This window comes from Myotis lucifugus, unplaced genomic scaffold (genome assembly GCF_000147115.1).
Source record: "Myotis lucifugus unplaced genomic scaffold, Myoluc2.0 scaffold_59, whole genome shotgun sequence".
Taxonomy (NCBI): domain Eukaryota; kingdom Metazoa; phylum Chordata; class Mammalia; order Chiroptera; family Vespertilionidae; genus Myotis; species Myotis lucifugus.
In genome coordinates, this window is record NW_005871107.1 from 6,194,575 (window position 1) to 6,220,698 (window position 26,124).

A 26,124-nucleotide genomic window follows, 5' to 3' on the forward strand; every position below is an offset into this window, starting at 1 on the left:
GCGCCGGCTGGCGGGCGGAGACGGACCGGGATCTGTCCGAGCAGGAAGCGAGGAGCCGCCCGGTCGCCGCCTCCGCCCCGTCCTGGGCTGGTCCGCGTCACCGGCCTCTGCGCTCCCCTCCTCACCTCCCGGCCCGCCCTCCAGCCTCCGCGGCGACAGGCAGCCCCGCCAGCGCGCACCTGCCTTCGGGTCCGCACAGGTGAGTGTCCCGGAGCCCGGCCCCTCGCGCCCCGCGTCCTGCTTGGAGGCCTCGCCGAGGCCGCCCCGGTGGCCCACGGCGCGGTGCCCCTCCGGGGACTCCCATAGGTGAAGCAGGTGATGGGTGGGCCCGGGCGGCGGCGGCTCGCGGGGCGCACGGCCGGCTCTCACTTCCAGCCGCCGGAAGAGTCTCCTTTCACGGGGTGATCATCACGCGGATACCTTGGTGCGTCGTCTCTGGCTCCAGGTAGGAGCGGAGCACTCAGGTGTCCGACTCTGACTCTCCGTGATAGTTTTCTCTTTCGTAAACAGGCTTAAAATGCAGGGCAGGAATAATGTCGTTTGTCCTGGGGTGTGAGGATCAGCTGACTAATAGTTTAATCATGTAGCAGATCGGGCTGGGACGGTCTCCGTCTGTATGTTCAGTCTTTAGGTGGACCAGTCCTTTGAGTATGTTAATTTGTAGGTTGCCTAACAATAGCTTTTTAACATTTGTTAATTGACAAAACTCCGTAAAACAATGGAAATGCTCAAATCTGGGATTTCGGAATAGGAAGTAACTTTTATTTCTGGAGCACCTGTCTCAGGAATATGTGCACTCAGTTTCAGAAGCACGTTACATTGTACCTGGCGTGAAGTGTGGGGTGGAGAAGTGCTACAGGGAGAGCCTACAGGTATGAGTGAGGAGCTTAACAGACTGGTGTACGTGCTAAAGTCTCATCTAACATGCTGTTATGCTCTGGGGGTGTAGATGCACAATATTTAAACATAGTCAGGGTTTGAGAGTTTAAAAAATTCACCTTCTTAAGATTTAGCTGACACCATTCACACCATAAAATGTGAATCTTGAACTTGGGCTGGTAATGGTCATGGTACAAAGGTTGGCAGCAAAATGGCATTTCTGTACAAATTAACTAAACTTCATAGAGGTCTTGGGTTGTGGTTTTCAAATTGGAAATTGTTTAGTGAAAAAAAATGACCTTGGTGTCTTTTATCGTTCACTTTAGAAACACCACAAATTGAGCTATAGCCAGAGCATGAAACAATGCAACTCTTCAAAATAACTCATTGACTTTTAAATATCCAGCTCATTTGGGAGCATTTTCAGTTGCGCGGGAATTACGTGCACAGTGGTAAACAGAAGTCATTTTAGTCTTACGCAGATTTGCCCGTTGCGTTTGTATGTTCTATGTGACACGCCATTTATTGTTCTCCCAGCTTTTCAAGTTACATTTTTGTGTGCAAAAAACTAATTTTAAAAGGGAGTTACAAAAGTGATGACTTTAAGAAAAGATAATCATGATTAAAAACTCTATATAATATATATAACAAATATATTTTTCATGAGTGTGTACAAATACAAGTGAGAAAAATGTAATAAGATATTGCAATATTTAATGTAAATTTATGAGGTATTTAAAACAAGATCATGAATCATAACCCATGGGGCTTATCTGAAATGGATTTTTTCATCTGTTTATGTTTATGTGATCAAGTTTTAAAATAACAGTGGCCAGGAAATCTGAGAGAGGCTGAAGGCTCTTTTCTCATCCTGTTGTGACTTTGCCTGGAGACTGTGGTGGATCATGTAGCCCATTGTTTAGACAACTGGGCTGTCTCCGGGTTCTAAAATACAACTTTCTTCAGAAAGTTTTAGAACTTTTGACCATGGGAGCACCCGAAACATTGTTGAAAAAATTTACCAATTTCCACTATATATATTGATAATCGAGTCTTCATCGTTGATATGTAAAAGGTCAGTTTTTAAAAGATTTCCAGCCTTTGTGAAATTTTCACTTCTCTATGTTAAAACATTTTAAGTAAAAGATTGAAAAAAGCATTGCAACTTTAGTACATTTCAGACAAGTTCATTGTGATCCCCCTTAATGGGATACCTCATAATTTGGGAACTGGCCCTTTAAGACTGTTGTCACCCATTTATTAGGCATCTGCCATAAGCAGAGCACTAACTGAGGGACTTGATGTACAAAAGAATTCAAGGTTGGTGGTCTTGTCCTTTTACACATGAGAAGTTTAGGCTTATCTCTAAATACTAAATATTTGCTCAAGGTCATGTAGCTCCAGAAGGACAAAGGCTGGATTCACACCCAAGTCTCGAAACCCCTGTCCTTTTAGACAGACCTGGTTGCCTTGATCTCAGTTCATTTGGTAGACTGTTCAAATAAACCTGCAGAACTGACGCTGTGTTAAAGAGTGTGGCTTGAGGGTTGAAGAAGGCACACAGGAGTGACGATGAGATAGGCCAGGAATGTGGTTCTGGAACTAATTTTGAATTCATGCATCTGTCTCTTAATTCTTAAGATGACAGCCTTGAACAGTAATATGATGTTGCTTTCTCATTTCTGGTGTAAATTCCAGAATATTATACCTATTGTGCACTTTTTATTTTGATGGGTTTATAGGAACTAGAATTAGGTTGTAATGTAACACTGGTTTTTATTGTAGCTAAAATGAATAGTATAATGTTTCTGCTTAGGAGAGAACTTAAAAATTTTCCTCAAATTAGACAGATTGTTACCTGTACATGCAGTAGCTGTCCTTTAAATGTTGTATAATTCTCTAATCCTGGTGGGGGGGGGTGGAGGGGGGAAAGACTTGCTTTCAGAGTATGATTAAATTGTCAACTGTACTATTGAGACAGTTTTTTTTTAAATTTGCTTTTTAATTTAGATATGGCTCATGTTTATTTCAGAAGTGTCCCTTGAACTATAATAACATAATGAGCACACAAAGTTCATCTTTTATAACAAAGTAGGCGTCATTTCAGCGGTAGAATGTAATTAGATAAATGATAGGAAGAAAAATGATAAGAAGGCTGAGTTGCGTGACTACTTTTACGGGTGTTTCATTATTTGGTTTGAACTATTAAGAATTTTGCATCTTGAGGATACTCCACCATATCTCAATATCGCAAGGATACTCAACTGTAAATACAAAACCATCATCCAAGGGCTTAATATAAATTATTAATGGATGATCTGTAATACACCTGTGTGTGTGTGTGTGTGTGTGTGTGTGTGTGTGTGTGTGTATCTCTGCAGGTGTAGACAATCAAGAACTAACTAAATTTAAATACGCAGAGACATAAAAAAAAGATGAATAGAAACATTTAAAATCTGAAGATGTTTATATTAAAGGTTAACATACCTTTGTATGGTGCTTTATTGTTTTGGAAATTAGTTTATGTGTATTTGGTCCTTAAAACAACTTGATGAAGTAGATGTGGTAAACTTATTCCTATACTGAAGATGAGTAAATGGAGACAGAAATTAAGTACCTGTTCAAGGTCACATATGTGGCTGCTTAGAAGCATAGCTGAGAATGGAACTTCTCTCTGTGTATTCCGTAGTGATCTCTCTTCCCCCAGTTCTCCATCTCTTCGATGTTAGTTATGGTTAATCTCTTAGCAGTGCTTATTTCGTTTTATGGCTTTAATTCAGATGGTCACTGAAATACTCATTGTTAAATAGTTTGTTTTTAAAGTAAGGTAGAATGATGAGGGTGATGTATCATGGAACCACTTTAACATTAACTTTTCTAGTTGAAGAGTTTTTAAAGAAAAGTCAACAATTAGTTGAAAAGAAAGAAGAAAAATGTTCTGAGGGAATTTTGAAAATAACTTACAAGTTATTGGCACATTGTTCTTGATCTGATGATTATACTTGTTTTTTGTAATAATGAGCTAAGGTGTGTCTTCATTGGTACCTTTATACCTTCATTCATTTAACAAATATTTGAGTATTTACCATGGGCCAGGCATTGTTCAAAGTGCTGATGATGCAGTGATAAATTAAGACCAAGTCCCTGTACCAAGTGACATTTTATTATTGTTTTGAATTAAGGTAATTATAGACTCTATACTAGTATGTAATCCACAGGGCTGACTCTAAAGTTGGGAAATAGACAGTTGTCAAAGTGGTACAATTTCAGGGCTACTGAAAGACTCATTTGCTCTAAAATATTCTACTCCTGGCATTCAGTCCACTGAGTTACACACTGTTACCAGTGTACTCCTGAAAATAAGATATGTTCTATCTTTTATCACAGTCCCAGGACACAGAGCTGTGAGAAAATAAATCAGACCTTGTACTGACTGATATGTTGAATTTTGTAAGAGAGGTGGTTGGCAAAGTAGAATTTTAATAGCAGTTATTGTTTATTGAGCTCTTGCTCAGGTCCTATGTCAAACAAGTACTTTAACTCATTAGCTCACTGTGTCATTTCAGTGCACTTAGCTTTAGGACCCTCATTTTACAGATTAGGAGACCGTAGCGCAGAGATGTTAAATTTGCTCAAGCCCAAAGCCCATACCTGGAGCTGGATTTTGGATCCTTTATAGTACTTGGCATGTGGTAGGTACTCCTGTGGAAAGAGCGCTGGTATACATGCAGACTTGTGCCGTGTGGTGGCACACCATGTAGGTGGCACACCTTGGTGAGTGAGGGATGGGTGGGGAGAGTCAAGAGAGCTTGTTGGGTGAGTGGTTGGAGTTGGGGGGAGGGTGGGGACAGGGAGGGTTATTGTTTTGCTTGGCCCTCAGGCTTAATCCTCCTTAAATGCACAAATGCTTGGTTGTCCAGCTCCTGGGTAAGAGGACAGGCAGACCTGAGGTGATCCTGGTTTTGCCACTCATTACCATTGGTCAGGTTACTTCGTTTCTCTGGGCTTTCGTTTTCTCATTTGTAAAATGGAGGCAACAATGCTACCTCACTGGTGTAGTTCTTGTGAGCACTGAACGAGCTGATATTACATGTAAAGCACGTATCATACTGGCATTATTATTGTTACTATGGTTTGGTTATTATTTTTTTTTCTTTTGGACAATGTTTAATGTCCAAATGTGAATTCAAAAGAAAAAAAGCAATATATGGGAAGTTTGGGTGGAATCTTGAAGTTGGCCAGTTTTAAATAGTTCTGAAATTTAGGTGTGCATCAGAAATACCTGGGGGACTACTGAAAACACGTATCAGGGAGGTGTGAGTGGGGCCTGGGCGTTAGCATTTTAACAAGCTCCTAAGTTGATTTATTTGCCTATCAAAATTTGAGAACTGTTGGATTAAACGTTTTTGTTTTTTTTTCATCCTGTGCTTAGAGAGGGCTTCAACAATAACAACAACAACAAAATTACTTGGATTAACCCGGTAGATGAAAGTGAAATATCAGTTACCAGAATCTCTTCATTGATTTTTTTTAAAGCTTATTTCAGCCTTATTGCATTTATCTTGAGAGAACAATGCAGTGTGAAATTACACACCTAAATTTAATTGTGATGAATATTTCAGCTTATTAACCAGTTTCATGAGGAAGTAAGCTAGTTATATTTAATTTTTATATAATTATACACATAGCAGTAATATATAAATAATGTCCATATAGATCTTAAGTCCTTTTTAAACTTTTTAATTGGATTTCTTTAGATAATGGACTGTTTTTTACTAACCAGACTTGGTATTGTTGGCTGCATCAGGCAAGGTCCCAGCAAGGAAAGAAATTTCATCCTTGATGGTGCGAATGAAGAGATTGTAGAGGTTAGGGAACAAACAAGGGATGGTGAAGCACCCAGGGAATAGCAACAGCAAGAAGCCCTTAATTCCCCAGAGATGAGCAGAGCAGAGCAGAGAGCGGACATTGTGGAGGAGGGCCCAGGGGAGCTGGCTTTGAGGCAGGCAGGGAGGGAGGGGTTGCTCCCTGCCCCCTCCTCCCTCTGTTTGTAGGTCTGGGCCAGTGACTTCCATTTCTAGCACTCAGTTGGGGAGCCTAGGTCATGATCTGTGCAGGTTCATCCTCCCAGGCCAGGAGCAGAGCAGAGCAGGGATTTTGGGGTGCTGTGGAGCAAGTGGAAAATAACTAGGACGTTGATTAGAACCTTCGGGAATTTGTAGTATTTCCTCAGTGCATTTAAAACAGTTTTTAGCATTGTGATACATCTGCAAAACGCTTGAGACTACTTGACTTATATATACGCTTTTAGAAAATAGTGCATTCACTTTCTCATTTAATGGAACAATTATTTTAGGAACTTTTGGTGATTTATATAACCAACCGAGTGAGAACCATAATTTAGGTTTGTTAACACAATGCATATTTCTTAATATATTGTTAGGCCTTAATGAGGTTTTCTGACATTTTCTTCATTGGGTAGTCTTGGGTTGATAGAATAACTGTTTTTCATTAAAAAAATACTTTAATGACTATGTTTCAAAAATTCTGGCTAGAATAGTTCTTTGCCTTCTGGAATTTATACGTCTATTCTCTTGGACTCTTGATAGCAAAAAAACCAGAACATAGGCTTGATGTGGTAAATAAGACTTTTATGAAATGTTCTTCCTTCCCGAGTCCTGTTAAAGGCATTACATTTTTGTATAAATCTGTTGCAGTTTGTTGCTATTCAGCTGTCTTTTGCTAATGAGAATTTTACCTAGTTAATCTGAGTTTTGGTTAAGAGTCTTAATCCATGCTCTTTATTTTGGACAGGTTGTTTAGGATTACTAAAGAAAAGGGTTTCTCTCCTTAAAGAGAAGATATGAAGGTTCTTAGTATCTGAGCAGTACCCCCCCCAAAGCGATTAGATTATGGCTTGTCTTTTCTTCGCTTGGGAGTTCCAGGGAAAAAGAAGTACAGAATTTTACTCAGACTCAGCAGCAGCCGTCTTGGTCACAGCTTCCAGAAAGGGAAGAACCATATTGTCTGGGGCTGAGCAAATTCATCACATAACAACACCTGGCTGTGAGACTTTAAATTACAAATAAAGGGTACTTCGAGACCAGTGGTTCTCAACCTTCTGGCCCTTTAAATACAGTTCCTCATGTTGTGACCCAACCATAAAATTATTTTCGTTGCTACTTCATAACTGTAATGTTGCTACTGTTATGAATCGTAATGTAAATATCTGATATGCAGGATGGTCTTAGGCGACCCCTGTGAAAGGGTCGTTCGACCACCAAAGGGGTCGCGACCCACACTGTTCTAGACGTAAATATAATTGGGTCATTTTTTTTTTTTTAAACAAATACGTTTTTCATCTTGTTTTTAAAAGAGTATGGTGGGAGAAGAACAGTTTTGGAGTAAACCAGTATTTTGGGTAGTAAAACCATGCTCAGAGACTGATTTTGTCTTTGCCAGCAATTTATTTAACACAGTGAATTTCATAAGCCAGTAGCACACAGGATAATGCCGCTTTTTAAAAAAATCGAAGTATAGTTGATATACAATATATTAGTTTCAGGTGTACAACATAAGGACTCAACATTTCTGTACCTTACAAATTGATCACCACAAGTCTAGTAACGAACTGTCACCGTACAGTTACAGCGATATTATTAATTATATTCCCTATACTGTACATTACATCTTCATGACTTATTAGGATAATGTCTCATAGTAAGCCTGAAAGAAATAACGTACTCCGAGGCAGTGATAGCTTAATTACATTATTGTTTCAGGCAAGGGAGATGAAAGGAATAAAGTCAAAATTCAGATTACTAGTAGGTGTCCCTTTTTACATGAGTAGGCACTCAGGAGAGCTAGTTGGCCAATGGAGAGCTGACACCAGCTGCTCTTGTTGCTAGAGCACGTTGCTAGGGAACCATGCTCCCATGTTGATGAGCAGGATGATCTTTGCGGGGGCTGCTTCTCTGCTTTCACCACTGTCTAGGAGGAATTGCCTCATGGAGACAGGAGCTAATGCCCCAGTGATCTTCAGAGAGCTCTTTACATCAGCAAAGTGTCACCTTGCCCAGACCCAAACTCTCCAATAGTCCTCATAAATTCTCTAAATGTCCCCTTGCCATAGTTGCTTCTCTCCATGTTCTTATCCGTAAGCCCCCAGTGGGGACCCTCAGCAGCTGGGCTATTGAGTGATAATCAGCGACAACAGATGAGATGATGGCATCCTGACACATTCTTCTATCCAAACAACTTCTAAAAACAGCTTTTATTTGTCTTGTCATAAACACATGGATTAAAACAACTTTATTAAAGTCATAAGCAAGTGAATTTGAAATCATATCAAACTAATACACAGCAACCAAATAGCACCTGTGCTCAGAAATCATACAGTTAGATATTTTCTCTGTAAGTGGGCTTTTTTTTTTTAAAGGAGAGATTTCAAACTTTTGTGGTATCTTCAAAAAAACATATTGTTCATTTTGATTTGACACTGATAGAATTAGTATCCCGCAGGAGAGAATTAAGGCTGTTGGTTTTTCCATATTATGCTCTTTGAATTCCCTGATTTGAGGATTGAGTTATTCCAGAGAGAGCTTTTCTCTGGTTCCTTGTTATTCTTTTTCTAAAATTAGATGAAATAGCTGTGTTTTGGTTTGTGGGCATGATTTGCTGTCTGTTATCCTTGTGGTGCTTTGGGGAAGAACAAAGTGTATGCATATGTATGTGTTTTGAGGAGAAATGTATTAGTTTCTCTGCTTTTCCTGTCTGTCATCGTTGACTTGAAGATGAGAAGAGCAAGATGACTGATGTAGCTATTATGCTTGTGTTTGAGGTTTCAAACAAAACTGTGGCTGTGTTGGCCATTGAGTTAATGGAGACAACAGATGAGTGTAAAGCGTAAAACTAGTCATCATGTACTCAGTGGCTAATTGAGGAAGTTTATATTAGTTTGAAGAATTTTCTATCAGGTATGGTGGGGAGGGGAGAAGAGGAAGGGAATTGAATGAGTTTGAATATCTGAACAGATTTCACAGCAGATTTTTAGAAACCAGAAAAGAATATTTCAGTTAGAATTTTGTGTTACATAGAGAGATATTTTACTGATAAGTTTGCTGTTTTGAAAAGGGGGTGCAGCATAAATTAAGACTATAGAAACCACTTGTTTAATTTGGTGACTCAATGGGTTACTAACAAACATGGGGATAGCCTGATGGCTACATAATGTTAGTGTGTCAGGAAATGGGCTATTATTTATTAGAGGTGTGCTTCTGGAACTGGTCCAGAATCTCACGGACTCTGGTCGTGTTCTCTGGGGCAGCGGTTCTCAACCTTCTGGCCCTTTAAAGACAGTTCCTCATGTTGTGACCCAACCATAAAATTATTTTCGTTGCTACTTCATAACTGTAATGTTGCTACTGTTATGAATCGTAATGTAAATATCTGATATGCAGGATGGTCTTAGGCGACCCCTGTGAAAGGGTCGTTTGACCGCCAAAGGGGTCGCGACCCACAAGTTGAGAACCGCTGCTCTAGGGTCTTGCTGTTTGGTGTACAACATTGACAAAGGTTTCAGTACATACAGGCAGCTGAGTAGGTCATCAGGATTTAACAGTGAAGGGTTTATATTGCCGGTTGGGAGTTGGCAGTATGTTATAAGGATGGGTTAAATGAGTGATCCAGAATGACCCTAGACCAGTAAATCCTAATAATTCTTGAGGACCAGCAGTGTGCCACCACATTGAGTGTTTCATAGTCATTTTCTCATTTAATTGTAATGTTGACCCTATGAGGTAGTTCTTATCTCATTTTACAGCTGAGTACTGAGGTCTAACTAACTTGCTAAGGAGATACAGTAGTGAGGGGGAGAGCTGAGAAGTCCCAGGTGATCTGGATCCAGAGCCTTCGTCCCATTTAGGATTTGAAGTTACCTCTTTTTTTTTTCTTCTTTTTTTTTCTCTTTTGGTGTTCTTATAAAGCAGTGGTTCTCAACCTTGGCTGCACATTAGAATCACCTGGGAATCTTTTTAAAATCCTCATTTCTGGGCCTCATCCTCCGGAAATTCTGTTTCTTTGTTACTAATGTTGTGGCCTCACCCCATAACAAAGAAACAGAATTTCCGGAGGATGAAGCCCAGAAATCAGGATTTTAAAAAGATTCCCAGGTGATTCTAATGTGCAGCCAAGGTTGAGAACCACTGCCCTACAGGATTCATTAGTACTGTTTTCTGTGCCTAATCAAGCATGGTAACATCATGACACTCATGCAGCTGTTGCCTGCTTTCAAGTTTAAGGTAGAGAACTCCTCTGTGATACCCTCTTTTATCCTCACCCTTGGATTTCTGTTCTCCACGATGCTCCAGCTACCTCTGCTAGTTGGTGCGAGAAGGGAGATTTCTGGCATGCAGAGTGTAAACTATTCCTTATGGCTTTTAAATTCCATAACAACTACCCATTTTAAATTCATAATTCATAAATTTGCTTTAAATGTATTCTTGTAAAGTTTTGTGTAAATTAAATGAAGAATTAAATTATAATTTTGTCTTATCCTGGAACACTTCATATTTATTTAAAGGACTCCAATAGTGATCGCTTTTGCAAAGGGAAGAATCCTTTGGTAAAACAAATGATTATTTTCTAAATTACACTAATAAATATGGATCTTGCACATATTACCTTTATAGAAACATAGGTCTGGCTGTATATACATTTTATATAAATGTGCCTAAATTAAGTTTGAGCTCATATTTTGCCTGATATTATGAAATAAAAGGGAATGGATAATCAGTTTTTTCTTAAATAAATGCTACTTGTTGGATTTGCACTAAAATGTACTTTAGTAGGCTTATCTACACTAAGAGTAATATATATATACACACACACACACACACACACACTAGAGGCACAGTGCATGAAATTCGTGCACTGGGGCAGGGGGTGTCCCTCAGCTCAGCCTTCACCCTCTCCAATCTGGACCCCTCGGGGGATGTCCGACTGCCGGTTTAGGCCCGACCCATGGGATCCCTAAACCGGCAGTCAGACATCCCTCTCACAATCCAGGACTGCTGGCTCCCAACCACTTGCCTGCCTGCCAGCCTGATCACCCCCTAACCACACCCCTGCCATCCTGATCGACGCCTAACTGCTCCCCTGCCAGCCCGGTTGCCCCCAACTGCCCTCCCCTGCAGGCCTGGTCGCCCCTAACTGCCCTCCCCTGCTGGCCATCTTGTGCCCACATGGGGGTGGCCATCTTGTGAGAGGGTGTGACAGTCAATTTGCATATTATCTCTTTATTATATAGGATATAGTTAAACCTCACCCGAGGATATTTTTTCCATTGATCTTTAGAGAGAGTGTGGAAGGGAGAGAGGAAGGGGAGGAGAGAGAAAGAGAGAGAGAAAAACATCGATGTGAGAGAGACACATCAACTGGTTGCCTCCTGCACATGTCCAGACCAGGGCTGGGGATGGAACCTGCCACCAAAATATGTGCCCTTGACTGGGAATTGAATTGGAGACCCTTTGGTCTGAGGGCTGATGCTCTAACCACTGAGTGAAACTGGCCAGGGCTAAGAATAATTTTTTTCAGTGATAGGTTGAGGTTTAATAAATAGCACAACAGTAAATTGTTTGGGTCATAAAATTTATTAGGTAAATGCTAGTGTTGTGTATAAATGCTTAAATCAGTGTTTGATGCTATTCTGATCTAAATTCTCTGAAAATATCACAAATTTTAGAGAGATCATTTTATTAAAAATTGTTACAGTTGAAAGCAGACAAACTATTGTTTGGAAAACATCTTCATGTGTCCCTGGCTAAAATGGTTGTTTCTTGTACCTAATACTATGCTAATGAGGCCATGAACCCAGATTCATTGTAATCTATGTTCTGTCCCTAAACATTCAACGGAGACTTATTACTCTGTAACCTCCTAATTAATAGATTTAGTGGCTTCATTTAGATCATTATTATTTTCCAACCTTTAAGCTACTGACCAACTAATTCTCCTTAAGCTCTCTCTTCTTAGATTCTGTGGTCATGCACTCCCTCAGGTTTCTGACTTTTCCTTTTTTATTTTTATTGTTTAATTTTCTCTGTCCCTTTGCTGTTCATATCTCATAAAATCCTGTACTTTGCACTTTGCTCTACTCACTCTGTTCTTATTTTTGATAATTATCTCAGTCCTGTGGTTCCAACTCTTATTCATATGCAGATTAATACAAAATTTCTTTCCATATCATCTTAACCAGCATTTCTAAACTGATATTCTACAGTAGCGATTTTTAACTGGTGTGCTGCAAGAATTTTTAAAACATGCAATACTGACTATTTAGTCAGGGCCACTGACCTCTTTCCTCCTGAGATTGTCAAATAAAAAAATGACAACAGCCGTTAAAACAATAATTGTTCAATGTGAAGGAATCAAAATTATAACTATTTTCTGTTGTCAGATCGGTAAAAAATATATTTTTTGTTGTGCTGCAGAATTTTAGTAATTAGTTTATGTGTGTCATGAGATGAAAAAGGTTGAAAATTGCTGCTCTACAGACATCTTAAAATTTCACATATTCCCATCACACCCACCTCTTTTTAGAAACTTGCATTTTCTTCCTTTTCCCTTATGATGCTCTCATTACTCTGTTGTTCATGCTCAGAACTTCCACTCATTTTTTCCCCTCTTCACTTGGCATGTTTGTCAGGTGTCAACCCCTCTTTTGCTTCTGGAAGGTCGTCCTTCACTCCCTATGCCCTCTGACCGAAGCAGGCCTTATTAGTTTTCTTTCCATATACATCTCCCTATATTTGGCCCTTCAGTGTATGGTCAGTCTATCCTGTGCATTGCCATTAGGGTTATATTTCAAAGCAGAAATGTGACTGTAATATTCTCTAGCTAAATAAGAATCCATATTAGCCCTTCATTAATACATTTAAGAGTCCAAACTTTCATTGTGGGATTTGAAACCCTTTGTATTCTAATCTTTTGGCCCACTTTTCCACCTCAGCCATTGTCACTCTTCTGCCATTATACTCTAGCCCTGTTGACCTATTCCTCAGACATGTCCCCGTTCTCTCATCTCCCTAGTTTTATTCAGACAGACTTTTGTCTTTTGGTCAGTCTTACCCATTTTTCAGGACCTGCTTGAATAAATCTTTCTAAGTCACTTTTCCAAATTTACTGTTTGAAGTTACACCTATATTATAATGTTTATCACAGGTTATAGGATATGTATCTTTTTTTTAAAAAAAAATATTTTTTATTTCAGAGAAAAGGGAGAGGGAGAGATAGAAACATCAATGATGAGAGAGAATAATTGATTGGCTGCCTCCTGTACACCCCACACTGGGGATCGAGCCTGCAACCTGGGCATGTGCCCTGACTGCGAATGGAACTGTGATCTCCTGGTTCATAGGTCGATGCTCAACCACTGAGCCAAACCAGCTGGGCTCTATCTTCTTTCATTTCCCTACTCTCACTAGATTGTGAATGACTAGAGTGAGAACTATCTAGCAAAAGATTTGGTAAGGTTTTATGTAGATCAGTGGATCTCAGGTCTTAGTACTCCTTTGCACTCTTAATTATTGAGGTCTCTAAAAATTTTGTTTATCTATTTGGTTTTATTTATCAACTAGAGGCCTGATGCACGAAATTCATGCAAGGGGCTTGGCCCCTGCAGCCACAGTGGCTGCCTCTGCCTTGGCCCCTGCCATGGCGGCTTCGTCCTATAGGTCATCCGGTCTAATTAGCATATTATGCTTTTATTATTATAGATATTTACTGTATTAAAATTTAAAAATTATTTAATTTACTTTAAAGCAACAATAATTAATAAATGCATGTTAACAGAAATCACATATGTTATGAAAAATAACTATTTTCAAAAATAAAAGTTAATGAAGAGAGTGGCACTATTTTACTTTTTTTTTTTGAGAGCCAAATTTTTTTTTAAAATTAAATCTTTATTGTTCAGATTATTACATTTGTTCCTCTTTTTTCCCCCCATAACTCCCCTCCACCCAGTTCCCACCCCACCCTCCACCCTCACTCCCCACCCACTGTCCTCATCCATAGGTGCAGGATTTTTGTCCAGTCTCTTCCCGCATCCCCCTCACCCCTTTCCCCCCCAAGAATAGTCAGTCCACTCCCTTTTTATGCCTCTGATTCTATTATAATCACCAGTTCATTCTGTTCATCAGATTATTCACCTGATTTTTAGATTCACTTGTTGATAGATGTGTATTTGTTGTTCATAATTTGTATCTTTACCTTTTTCTTTTTCTTCCTCTTCTTAAAGGATACCTTTCAGCATTTCATATAATACTGGTTTAGTGGTGATGAACTCCTTTAGCTTTTTCTTATCTGTGAAGCTCGTTATCTGACCTTCAATTCTGAATGATAACTTTGCTGGGTAGACTAATCTTGGTTGTAGGTTCTTGGCATTCATCACTTTGAATATTTCTTGCCACTCCCTTCTGGCCTGCAAAGTTTCTGTTGAGAAATCAGCTGACAGTCGTATGGGTACTCCCTTGTAGGTAACTGACTGTCTTTCTCTTGCTGCTTTTAGGATTCTCTCTTTGTCTTTTGCTCTTGGCATTTTAATTATGATGTGTCTTGGTGTGGTCCTCTTTGGATTCTTTTTGTTTGGGGTTCTCTGCGCTTCCTGGACTTGTAAGTCTATTTCTTTCACCAGGTAGGGGAAGTTTTCTGTCATTATTTCTTCAAATAGGTTTTCAATATCTTGCCCTCTCTCTTCTTCTGGCACCCCTGTAATTCTGATGTTGGTACGCTTGAAGTTGTCTCAGAGGCTCCTTACACTATCTTCATATTTTTGGATTCTTTTTTCTTTTTGCTTTTCCGGTTGGGTATTTTTTGTTTCTTCATATTTCAAATCTTTGACTTGATTCTTGATTCTTTGTATTTCAAATCTTTGACTTGATAAAGCTCTTTACTGTCTAACTCAATAGAGGATAGTTGGATTGTCCTATCTGCTTATGCATTTAATTTGTTGCATTATGTTTTGGTTGGATTGTGTATGAAGAAAATCTGACCTCACACAGACAGATCATTGAGAAAGGAAGTATTAATTTGACCTTTTCAGATAACTCTGTGTATACTTCTTTGATCCTTCACCAAAACTCAGCAAGTGGTCATTTCTTAATGTTCCAAAAGTAGAATCTTTAACCATATCAGTGAACTTTTTGTACTGTGTTATATTACAATTCGTTGGTCTGTTTAGCACTTTGGATCTTTTACCCATGCATTATTTTATAACATGATGTATTGGTCATTTGGAACATACTGTTTCACTGAATTATGCAGGTTTTCTAAATTTATTTAATATCCAAACCATATTTTGCCCTGGCTGGTGTGGCTCAGTTGGTTGAGCATCATCCCATGCACCGAGAGGGCATCGGTTCGATTCCTGGTCGGGGTACATGCCCAGGTTGCACACTTGATCCCCAATGAGGGGTCTGCAGGAGGCAGCCGATGGATGTTTCTCTCTCTCAAAAAAAAAATCCATAAAAACATTAAAAAAAATCATATATTTATCTCATCAGAAAAGTCTTTTTAACTATTTAAACTTAAACAGCATAAGCTATTATGCTCAGGTCAGATACAAGTTTTCCCAGATTCTACTTTTTTGTTATTGTTGTTAATCCTCACCTGAGGATATTTTTCCATTGACATATTTTTTTAAATTTTTCTTATTGATTAAGTTATTACATATGTGTCCTTATCCCCATGTTACCCCCAACCCCCCTACCCCCACTCATGCCCTCACCCCCCTCCATTGATATTTTTTTAAGAGAGAGTGGAAGGGAGGGGCCCAGATTCAGCAAAAACTTGTCAGTTGTTTTTCTTGAAGTAACAGGCTTCACTCAAAAACAAATGAACAAACAAAACCTGTTTGCCAGAAGCCAGAGTTTCAATAACTATAGTTAGTCATTCTCTTCAGTGAAAATGGTGTTTCATGAAAAATAAGAAAAGGTAGCCAGTTCCTGAAGGCTAGAACTCAAGCATTCACACATATTTTCCTTGAGTCAACTATCATACTTTGTACTTTATGCACAATTTCTATTTTGTCATATATTAAAAACATGTGTATCTGAGGGTGAAGATCTAATAAAATCAATATATTTTACTGCTTCAACAAAGGTATTAAGTGAGACAGCATTCTTTTTACTGTGACCACTGGTATATATGGTTGGTGCCACTGCCTTGATTCTAGGTAAACTGGTAGAAGTTTTACCCATCATTGGATCAGAGCAAATGTAACCACAGTGCAAAAAGCCAATGTGTTTAAAATAATTTTGACCTTGTTGACATTCTGAAAAGGTCTTAGGGATCTCCAGGGGTTTCATTGACCACACTTGGAGAACTGCTGGTCTGGAAAATTGTTGACTTGAGTTGGGAATGTGTTCAGGTTTCCTGTAGACCACACAAGTAGAAGCCTAGAAAGTTCTAGTTAGACATTATCCCAGAGTTAATTTTATTCCAATTCTTTATTAAGAAGTTGAGGAAACAGGTTTAGAGAGGTTAAGAGACTTGGTAAAGTTCATTCAGCTAAATTACTGGAAGAACTGAAAAGATAATTCATATGGCTTGATTAATTCAGAGTTAATTCTTTTTCTACCAGTATTGTGCAGTTAAAACTTTTAAAGATCATTTTAGACACATTTTATATAAAGCTATGACAGGAAAATAAGCATTTCCTTTTATGCAATAGTATGGATACTGTCAAATAGAATTCCTTAGAGGATAGATTTTTTTAACTCTATGACCCAGAACTCTAGGACCAGCTTTCATCTATTTTTTTTTTTGTAAAGGTTACACATACTTATTACTGCACCAGTCTAGTAGCGTAGAAAAATGTTAACAGAGAAAAATATTCCAATCATTTTCCAATAAAACATGTCCAACTGTTTAGATAGTAGTGAACTTTTCAGTGATGTGGTAAGTTGTAAACAATCCAGACACAGCATAAATATGTGAGCCATCTCATGTGCAGTTCCTTCTAGACCTACCTTGGTTCTTCTCCAGTTGGAGTCGTACTTGATTTTATTTTCATTTTCTATCTGAATCCATTGGGGAATGGGCCGATTCTGCTTCTGTTTCTTGGCCAGGAACCTCTTGATCCTGAAAGTCTTGTGAGAAGAAATGGTGAAGAGGAGTCAACCACCAGCTTTCATCTCTTTTTCTCACCTCCTTTCTTCATCTAGATCAGTGGTTCTCAACCTTCCTACTGCTGCGACCCTTTAATACAGTTCCTCATGTTGTGGTGACCCCCAATTTCATTGTTACAAATTGAACATAATTAAAGCATAGTGATTAATCACAAAAACAATATGTAATTATATATGTGTTTTCTGATGGTCTTAGGTGACCCCTGTGAAAGGGTCATTCGACCCCCAAAGGGGTCTCGACCCAAGGTTGAGAACTGCTGATCTAGATGAATGTGAAATTGCTTGCTGTAATCAGTTGGCAGGTTACATGAGAAATTGAGATAATGCAGCAATTCATGGGTGATCATTGCTTAAAAAGCCCTCAAAATATACCCTGATAAAACTCAGTATAATCAGTTTGACATTTATGTATATAAATGAGAAAACTCAGTATAATCAGTTTGACATTTATGTATATAAATGAGAGAAGAGCATATTATGTATAAAAGTGAAAAATAATTGAGCATCTTTTAGAGATTATTTCTTTTAAAAATAATTTTATTATGGAAAGTTTCAAGCATATTCAGAAAAGAAGAGGAGAGCATATGAACCACTATGTTTCCATCACCCAGATTCAACAGTTAGCAACCCTTTGCTAATCTTACTTTATTTACCTCTTTTTAAAAATCAACAATTATTCCCCCTCTCTCTGGATTATTTTAAATCAAACCCAAGCTAGCATGTAATTTTATCATCTATAAACATTTCAGTTTATAGAAGAGATTATTTCTTATAACTTGTATTTAGGCATATATAATGAAGTCAGGACTTGATATCTAAAATAAACTTGGATTAAACTCTTAGTAGTCTTTTATAGCCTAATCAACAAAAAACAAACCAATGAAAACCTCCCTTCCATCCTGCCATGATCCTTGTTCTGTTGCCTTATTTCTCTTTCCCTTACTCTAAACTTCTTGAAAGAGAAGCCTTGGTTCCCTGTTTCTACTTTATCTCCTTCACACTTTTCACTGCAGTTATCATTTCTGCTTCAACTACTATTCTGAAACTGCTCAAAGATGACCAGTGCCCTTCCCATTTTCAAATCTGTTGGCCTATTTTCAGTTGTCAGTAGCCTCTCCTGAATCATTTGATGATGTTGACAACCCCTTCTTGTTGCGACTTCTTTCTCCTTTGGCCTAGCACTCTCTCCCCAGGGACTTTCTGTATACTTTTACCCATTGTTTCTCATTCTTCCTTTGACATGTCAGGTTTCTGGCCTTAGTCTCATTTTCTTTTACTGTTATATTAGTACTTTTTTATTCTGTCAGACTTGGTGCCCCCTTTTTAAAACAATTATTTTACAATACTCCATTTACTACACTGAAATGAAATTATTAGATAAAAGCCCGGTCAGTGTGGCTTAGTGTTTGAGCATCGACCCATGCACCGAGAGGTCTGTCTGGGGTTCAATTCCTGGTCAGGGCCTAGGTTTAGGCTTAATCTCCAGTGGGGGACGTGCAGGAGGCAGCTGGTTGATGTTGATGTTTCTCTCATCGATTTTTATCTCTTTCTCCCTCTCCCTTACTCTCTCTCTAAAATCAATAAAAATGTATTAAAAAAGAAATTACTAGACAAAAACTTACCAATGTGCATGCATATGTATATAAATATACAAGTCAATACACATAACATAAAAAAATATACTGGACTAACACAAAAGCAAGTAATTATAAATTATGTGTATTTATCACAGTGATTAAATCTATTAATGCTTATGTTAATAATATTCATATTGCCTGGCTGGTTTGGCTCAGTGGTTGAGCCTCGACCCAGGAGCCAAGAGGTAACTGGTTGCATTCCTGGTTGGGGCACATGTCCTGGTTGCAGGCTCAATCCCCAATAAAGGGCGTGCAGGAGGCAGCTGATCAATGATGTTTCTCTCTCATTGATGTTTCTCTATCCCCCTCCCTTCCTCTTTCTCTAAAAATCAATAAAGGAGAAAGTATTCACATTTAGCTCTGGTCGGGTGGCTCAGTTGGTTAGAGCATCATCCTATACACCAAAACGGTTGCAGGTTCGACCCCTGGTTGGAGTGTGTATGGGAGGCAAATGATCTATGTTTGTCTCTCACATCGATGCTTTTCTCTCTTCTCTCAAATCAATAAAAACATATCTTCAAGTGGGGATTAAAAAATAATATTAATTTTATAAATATATAAATTTGAATTTAATTTATTTATATATTAATATATGTATTTCAGTATGTGGAAGCTTAGGTAATTCTATGCTATAAGACAGAATAAAGTACTGAGATGCTAATAGCCATATGTATAGTCATGAATGCAGCTGCTGCAAATTAAACTAACAAATAGGCCGAAACCGGTTTGGCTCAGTGGATAGAGCGTCGGCCTGCGGACTGAAGGGTCCCGGGCTCGATTCCGGTCAAGGGCATGTACCTTGGTTGCGGGCACATCCCCAGTGGGAGATGTGCAGGAGGCAGATGATCGATGTTTCTCTCTCATCGATGTTTCTAACTCTCTATCTCTCTCCCTTCCTCTCTGTAAAAAATCAATAAAATATATTTAAAAAAAAATAAACTAACAAATAGGTATGTTATATTGATGACTCACATGTCATGATCAGTATTGCTCTCTAATGTTTTTCCAAAATGACGAACACCTTTTGGTAAGGTTCCAAATGAAGGACAGTCTTCTTTCAGTTTATATGGAATTGTATTTCTGGAAAACTCAATGTGTATTAAAACAGTGCAAAAATATTTTGTATATAGGTATACATTTATTGGATTAGATTTTGGGCTCACCTATCTTTTTTAAGTTTGCTATTCATGTTACCTTCTATATATCATTAATGGCATCAGGATAATTTGAAATAAAAAATAAAAAAGTTTTTATACCCCTTCACACAGGAGCCATATCAGTGTAGACTGTCCTAGAGGGACATTTACTTTGGCTGCAGTTTTATTGAGTCTTCTTTAATTTATTCTTGAATGTGTATGATTGTCTTCAGGTGAGACACTGAAGCGTTTAAATTCTGAGTCAAATATACAAAGAATTAGTGAAATAATAAAGACATTCATACTGGCATACTGAAATTCTAATAATTTTAAATAGCATACAGTCATTTAAAAAAAACCCACAGATTCCACTCCAACAGATTAATAGCAGTTTATTGCATTTTTAAATGAATTTACTACAGAAGCAATATTTTGGCTCCCCAAACATTTTACTGTCAACATTTTAAAAGTCATATCTGTTGCAAGATGCATAAGTAACTTTTTTACCAGTGGTTTTAGATTATTTTTTAAAAAAATATATTTTATTGATTTTTTTACAGAGAGGAAGGGAGAGGGATAGAGTTAGAAACATCGATGAGAGAGAAACATCGATCATCTGCCTCCTGCACACTCCCTACTGGGGATGTGCCCGCAACCAAGGTACATGCCCTTGACTGGAATCGAACCTAGGACCCTTGAGTCCGCAGGCCGACGCTCTATCCACTGAGCCAAACCGGGTAGGGCTAGATTATTGATATACCAGTAATCTGGTGTACTTTGGATCTGAATATAAATACAAAAGTTTTTCTTTGTTTTATGAGAGAGTTGTGTCTCAGATGTAGTAGTCTACTTTTTACCTTCAAGGTGACTGTGAATTTGAGAATGAGCAAAGGTTAGAAAGAAATTATTGCTGTAAAATATATTGTTTTGCCATAGAGAACATAGATTGCTATACAGATGTATAAAGAGATATCATACTGAGATACCTATTTGAAAACATGGCCAGAAATAATTTTCTGATATTGTTTATTAGTATAGAGTTAAGTACCTGCTGTTCTTGATGTAATATCTGAACTTCTAAACTACCCCCTTTTATACCTTTCATTTTTTCCAATGACTATTATTTGAAAGCTAGATGTCTTATAATTGAGTTATTTTTACTGATTTATTTTGATGTCAAATTGATAATTTAGCTGAACCTTGGTGTATATCAGTGTAACTAAAGAGTCCTAGTGTTGTTAACAAGAATAGTGTAGATGGCTTTGCCCAAGAAATATACAGAAATGTAAACATATATATAAGACATATATAAGTTAGCAATGCTTTTTTCATACATAAGTTTTCCTTGTAAAAGGATTCTGCAATGGGCCCCTCATTTTTTGTTTTTTGTTTTTGTTTTTGTTTGTTCGTTAATTCTCACCCCAGGATATTTTTTCCATTGATTTTTAGAGAATGTGGAAGGGAGGGATTTTGGCAGGATGAGGGTGGAGGGAAGGGAGAGACAGAGAGAGAAGCATCCATGTGAAAGTGACACATGGTTTGGTTGCTTCCCACATGTGCCCTGACAAGGGCCGTGGATCAAACCTGCAACCCAGGTACATGTCCTTGACCAGGAATCAAACCCGGGACCGTTTGGTGCATGGGCTGATGCTCTAACCACTGGGCCCTTTTATTGGCCTTTCCTAAAGTATGTATATATCTCCAAGAAAATGATTAATGAACAAAAAGGAAAGAGATGAATGAATATGTTTTAGCTGAAGATGCAGTATTTATATTTGTACACCAGATGTTAAATGTATTTCTCCATAAAGTTTTAAGGGAAAAAATCAGCTAATAGAAGTTACAAGCTAAAATTTAAAATTCCCCCAAATTGTACTAGTATAAGACAACATGAAATCTTTACATTATTTCTCCCTGCAATAAAAACGAGACTTTCTAAAATAGTTACTGTATCAATATGAAAGTGATTGAATTTCCATTTGTCACTGTTAGAAGTGAAAATATAAATTCTAGGGTTGTTCTCAAAATCTTGATGCCTAGGCCACAGCCTACACCCATTACATCCCAGATTTTGGAGGATGAGACCTAGATATCAATACTTTTTAAAAGGTCTCTAGATGATTCTAATGTACAGTTCAATTGTTTTTACCTGTTTATGTTAAATCTGTGTGAATAAAACTTTCAAATCCTGAGGAAACTAACAGTGGTGATCAGACTATAAAAGAACATTTACTTGAAAAGTCACAGATGTAGAAGTCATTTGTAGAAGAAATGGGCTTAGGGAATAAGTTATAGAGGTAAAGAAAGGGCCCTTGGAGCTTAGAAGTGAGGAAGGTGGAGGTGATACACCTGGGGAGAGAGGGTTGGGGGAGGGGAAGGTACAGATGTGCTCCTGGTAGGGAGAGTGGGCTGAGTCCTCTGTTCTAAAGGTTTTAAGGGTGAAGATTTTAGGGGAGGTCCCAGGGAGAGATGCCATCAACTTTACTGGTGTGTCCTTTCAGGGTCATGGTCTCCACTGATTGATTGGTTGGCACCAGGGCAGGGGGTCATTATTCCATGCAGTTGTCCCTGAGGTCAGCCTTGGCCATGGCATTGCTTGTCTGGTTTTGGTTTTCTGGGCCTGCAGCTGAAATACAACTGAGGTCTAGATGTGCTCTCTAGGGAGGAAAGGTCAGGGGTCCATACCACATGACCATCTACACTAGGGGAGAAAAGGTCACCCCGGGGACAAGGTCCTATGCTACAATTGTCCTTTGCTAGGCACCCAGGGCTTTCTGCCCTGGTGACCTTCTGTACTTGGCCTGTCATCCTTGCTCTGCTCAAGTCTGTCCAATGCCTACCACATTTTTGCTCATGTAGACTTATTTGTGTAATTAAAATTAAGTATGTATGAAAAGTTTAATTTCGCAGAAAAGTTTTCTCTATGTACTAGTATTACTGTAATTTTACATTTATACTGAGTAGGTCTAATAAATGCATGCATTCACCAGTCACCTCGAGTAAACAAATGCACACAGTGGGGGCTTGGCTTAGCACACATGGGAACATTGGCCAGCACTAGTTAAAACTGCTGCAGAAAGTCACAGCAAGTGACAACAGAACCAATAACCGCATGTGATGTGGTATGACCACGTGCTAATCATTCTCGAACATTGTTTATGAGCCGTGACTCTTGGATTTAAATATGTGGACTATAGTTGTAGATATGTAATATTATTTATGTTGGTTAAATTACCTCAGTGTTTTTTCCCAACATATGGCCTATTCACTAAAATTTGTTAAAAATAATAGTGAATTAATAACAAAAAATAGCCTATTAATTTAATTATAAGCAAATCTTGGTTAAAAGCATTTTAAAATTAACAGGATGTTAATTTTTCACATATGACATAGGGACCGGAATTTTTTTCTGTTAAATCCAAAGTTGAGGTCCGCAAAATTGAGGGATTACTGTAACCTTCTTTTGTCTCTTGTTCTTCATGAAGAGTCTTTATGTCTAACCTAAAATGCTCTATCTTTATGTTTTGATAGATGGCCTACATCCTTCTGGAGATGCAGGCCATTTGATCATTGGTGTATATGTATACACACCCATCCCTAAATAAACACATTTTTTAATCCTTATCATTCATGTAATTGAAGACAAATTATTTCTTTTAATCAAAATAGCCTGTTAGGTAATTTTTTTTTTATTATCCAATCAGAAAATTCTCTATTGTGACTGCTATTTTGTGTTTTAGTATAAAGGAAACATTTTACTTTAGGAACCATTGTTTTACTAATGTTGCTGATAAAGAGAAGGTAGTGGTGAGGAAATGACTAAAACCAGTCCAGACACTTCAGGATGGAAACAATGGAGATGGTAAAAGGAGGTTGGATTTTGGATATATATTTTTTTCCTTAACTTTACTAAGCTGTAATTTATCTATAATAAAATATGCCCAATTAAGGAAAACAGACAACAATTAACAGTATGGAGCACTGCGATTCTGGACGGTCTGGAAACTGCTGGGATCAAGAGCACTGAGAAGAGTTGGGGCAAGTTCAGGTATAGAGGAAGTTACAGAAGTGTGTACAGTGGGAGAGGCTGAGTTTTGAGGGACTTTATACCTTATTGACTTTTTATCCCCCCTCTCCCCCCCTTTCATGTAGACATTTGGTCATCATAAGTTTTTACCTGATGAGGTGATATTGGGGCTTTTATTGCAGGGTTCTGTCTGGAGACGTATTATGAACAATGTTAGTGATGTTGTTATTTTAGTAATTATACGGATTATGAAAGCACATTGTTCAACTACCCTGTTCAAAGATTGGATTTTAAATATGTTTACCTGACTATTCAGAAAATATTTAAATTTATTCTGTGAGTTAGGAAAGTAACTATAAGTTTGTGTTTTTTAAATTAAATTTTTTTGGTGACATTTGTTAATAACATTGTATAAGTTTCAAGCTTATCTGTGTATTTTTGATAATCACTTAAAAGCAGACTATGTAATTGTAATAATTATGATATAGAATCTGTAAGATGTGGATTAATACAACTGATGCGGACACTATGCTAGTGTCAGTGGTGAATGGTAAGAATGATACAGTCTCTTTAGCAACTTGAAATTTCACATTCTGGGAGGGAAGGATGTTTACATATGAAGGATATTGTAAACACTTGATTGAATTTGCCCAAGTTTTATACAAAATTATGAATATTACTTCAATTATAATAAGTAGTAAATAGGAATTGGAATGTTTGGCTTAGTACTAAATTTCACAATAGACCCATGGTGGAGAAACTAGGGTTCAGAGCAAGAGCTGAGTTTTTGGAGGAAATTTTAGGGAACTGGAATTGATTAAATTGAAAATAAGAAAGCTAATGGGGTGATTCAGACATGTTTTCAAATACAGAAGATAGTGATAATATATCAATCAGAATTTTTTAAGGAAAAGAGGAAAGCTTGATCATCAGCTGCATTCTGAGGGATTTAGACCAGTTTGTTCATTCATTCATTGAAAACTGTTTGCCTGCCTGATATGTGGAAGCACTATACCAAGTTCTCAAGACTCATCTGTGATCAGTGCAGACACGACTCCATCATCATTAAACTTATATTCTGGCAGGGAGACAGACCTTAAACAACTGTTTATCATCTGGCTGTACTTCAGACGAGCTGTTCTGTGGGTGCTATGAGAGCACGTGATCGTGATGGGGAAAGATGTGAGAAAGAACAGTGTAAGGTGGTGGCAAAACAGGATGGCTATGGGATACCTTGTGACTAACCAGTCTTCTTTTAAGGACCCTCCACACCCCATATTAACTCATTTGTTCATTTTGGAAATTCCACATGAGAATCTTTTATTTATTTTTAAAATCCTCACTCAAGTATATGTGTATTGATTATTTTAGAGAGGGGGGAAAGGAGAGAGAGAAACATCAGTTGGTTGTCTCCCCAACTGGGGATTGAACCCGCAACCTAGCTATGTGCCCTGACTGAGAGTCAAACTCGCAGTCTTTTGGATACTGGTCGATGCTCCAACCAATTGGCCAGGGCAAGAATCCTTGCTATTTCTGTCATGTAAAGACAATCACTATCGTTGTTATTTTTGTGGGTACTTTAGTATTTTTTTTAGTGTGTATGCCTGTGTATCCCCCCCCCCCCGTGTATTCTTTATAAAAAGGTTTTATTTGGAAAGCCTTAAAAATTTAATGCATTTTTATTTCTATACGGTGATTTGGGAAATTTCATTTCTGTATCTGTAATTTATGATTGCTGGGTTCTCTATCGCTGTGTATAAAGAAAAATAATTATCTTTAGACACTGCCATAACACTTTGCCATAGCCCCACTTAAGACCTGCTTAATGACTTCTGTAGAGGAATGTGTTTATTGAGGTGTTGTATATAACAGGCAGTATGTTTATTGTGTTTTAACTTTTACATAATTAAATGGTTATGAATTATGTATTTCCCCCCAGAATATTATTTAAAAGCATGGTAGTTCAATATTTTTGCGCCCAGTAGTATTAGTAAATTCATATTAATTATAGCCCTATAGAAATGTAAACAATTAGACTTCCCTACCATAATACAGTAGTTTGAATAAACATATTTATTTTTGACATGTTCTTTTTATATATCCATGTGCCTTTCTATTACTATATTGCTGATATTCTTCTATATTCTACTGGATTTTTTTTGGTCACTTCTAGAGAATGAATGTAATTTAGTGTTTTATGTAACTGTTCATTCTTTAAACATTGAAATATACTAAAACAACTTAGGTGTTTTTACTTT

The 26,124-nt window shown here is 37.9% G+C and overlaps 1 protein-coding gene across 1 annotated transcript in view; it reads left to right on the top strand.

Moving 5' to 3' along the window:
* Window positions 1-6: 6 nt before the first annotated feature.
* MYO6 (myosin VI) overlaps window positions 7-26,124 on the top strand; it is a 139,586-nt gene continuing 113,468 nt past the window's right edge. The window contains exon 1 of the mRNA XM_014456386.2: window positions 7-199. The gene's annotated coding sequence lies outside the window, so the exon portion shown is untranslated. The remainder of the gene's footprint in view (window positions 200-26,124) is intronic.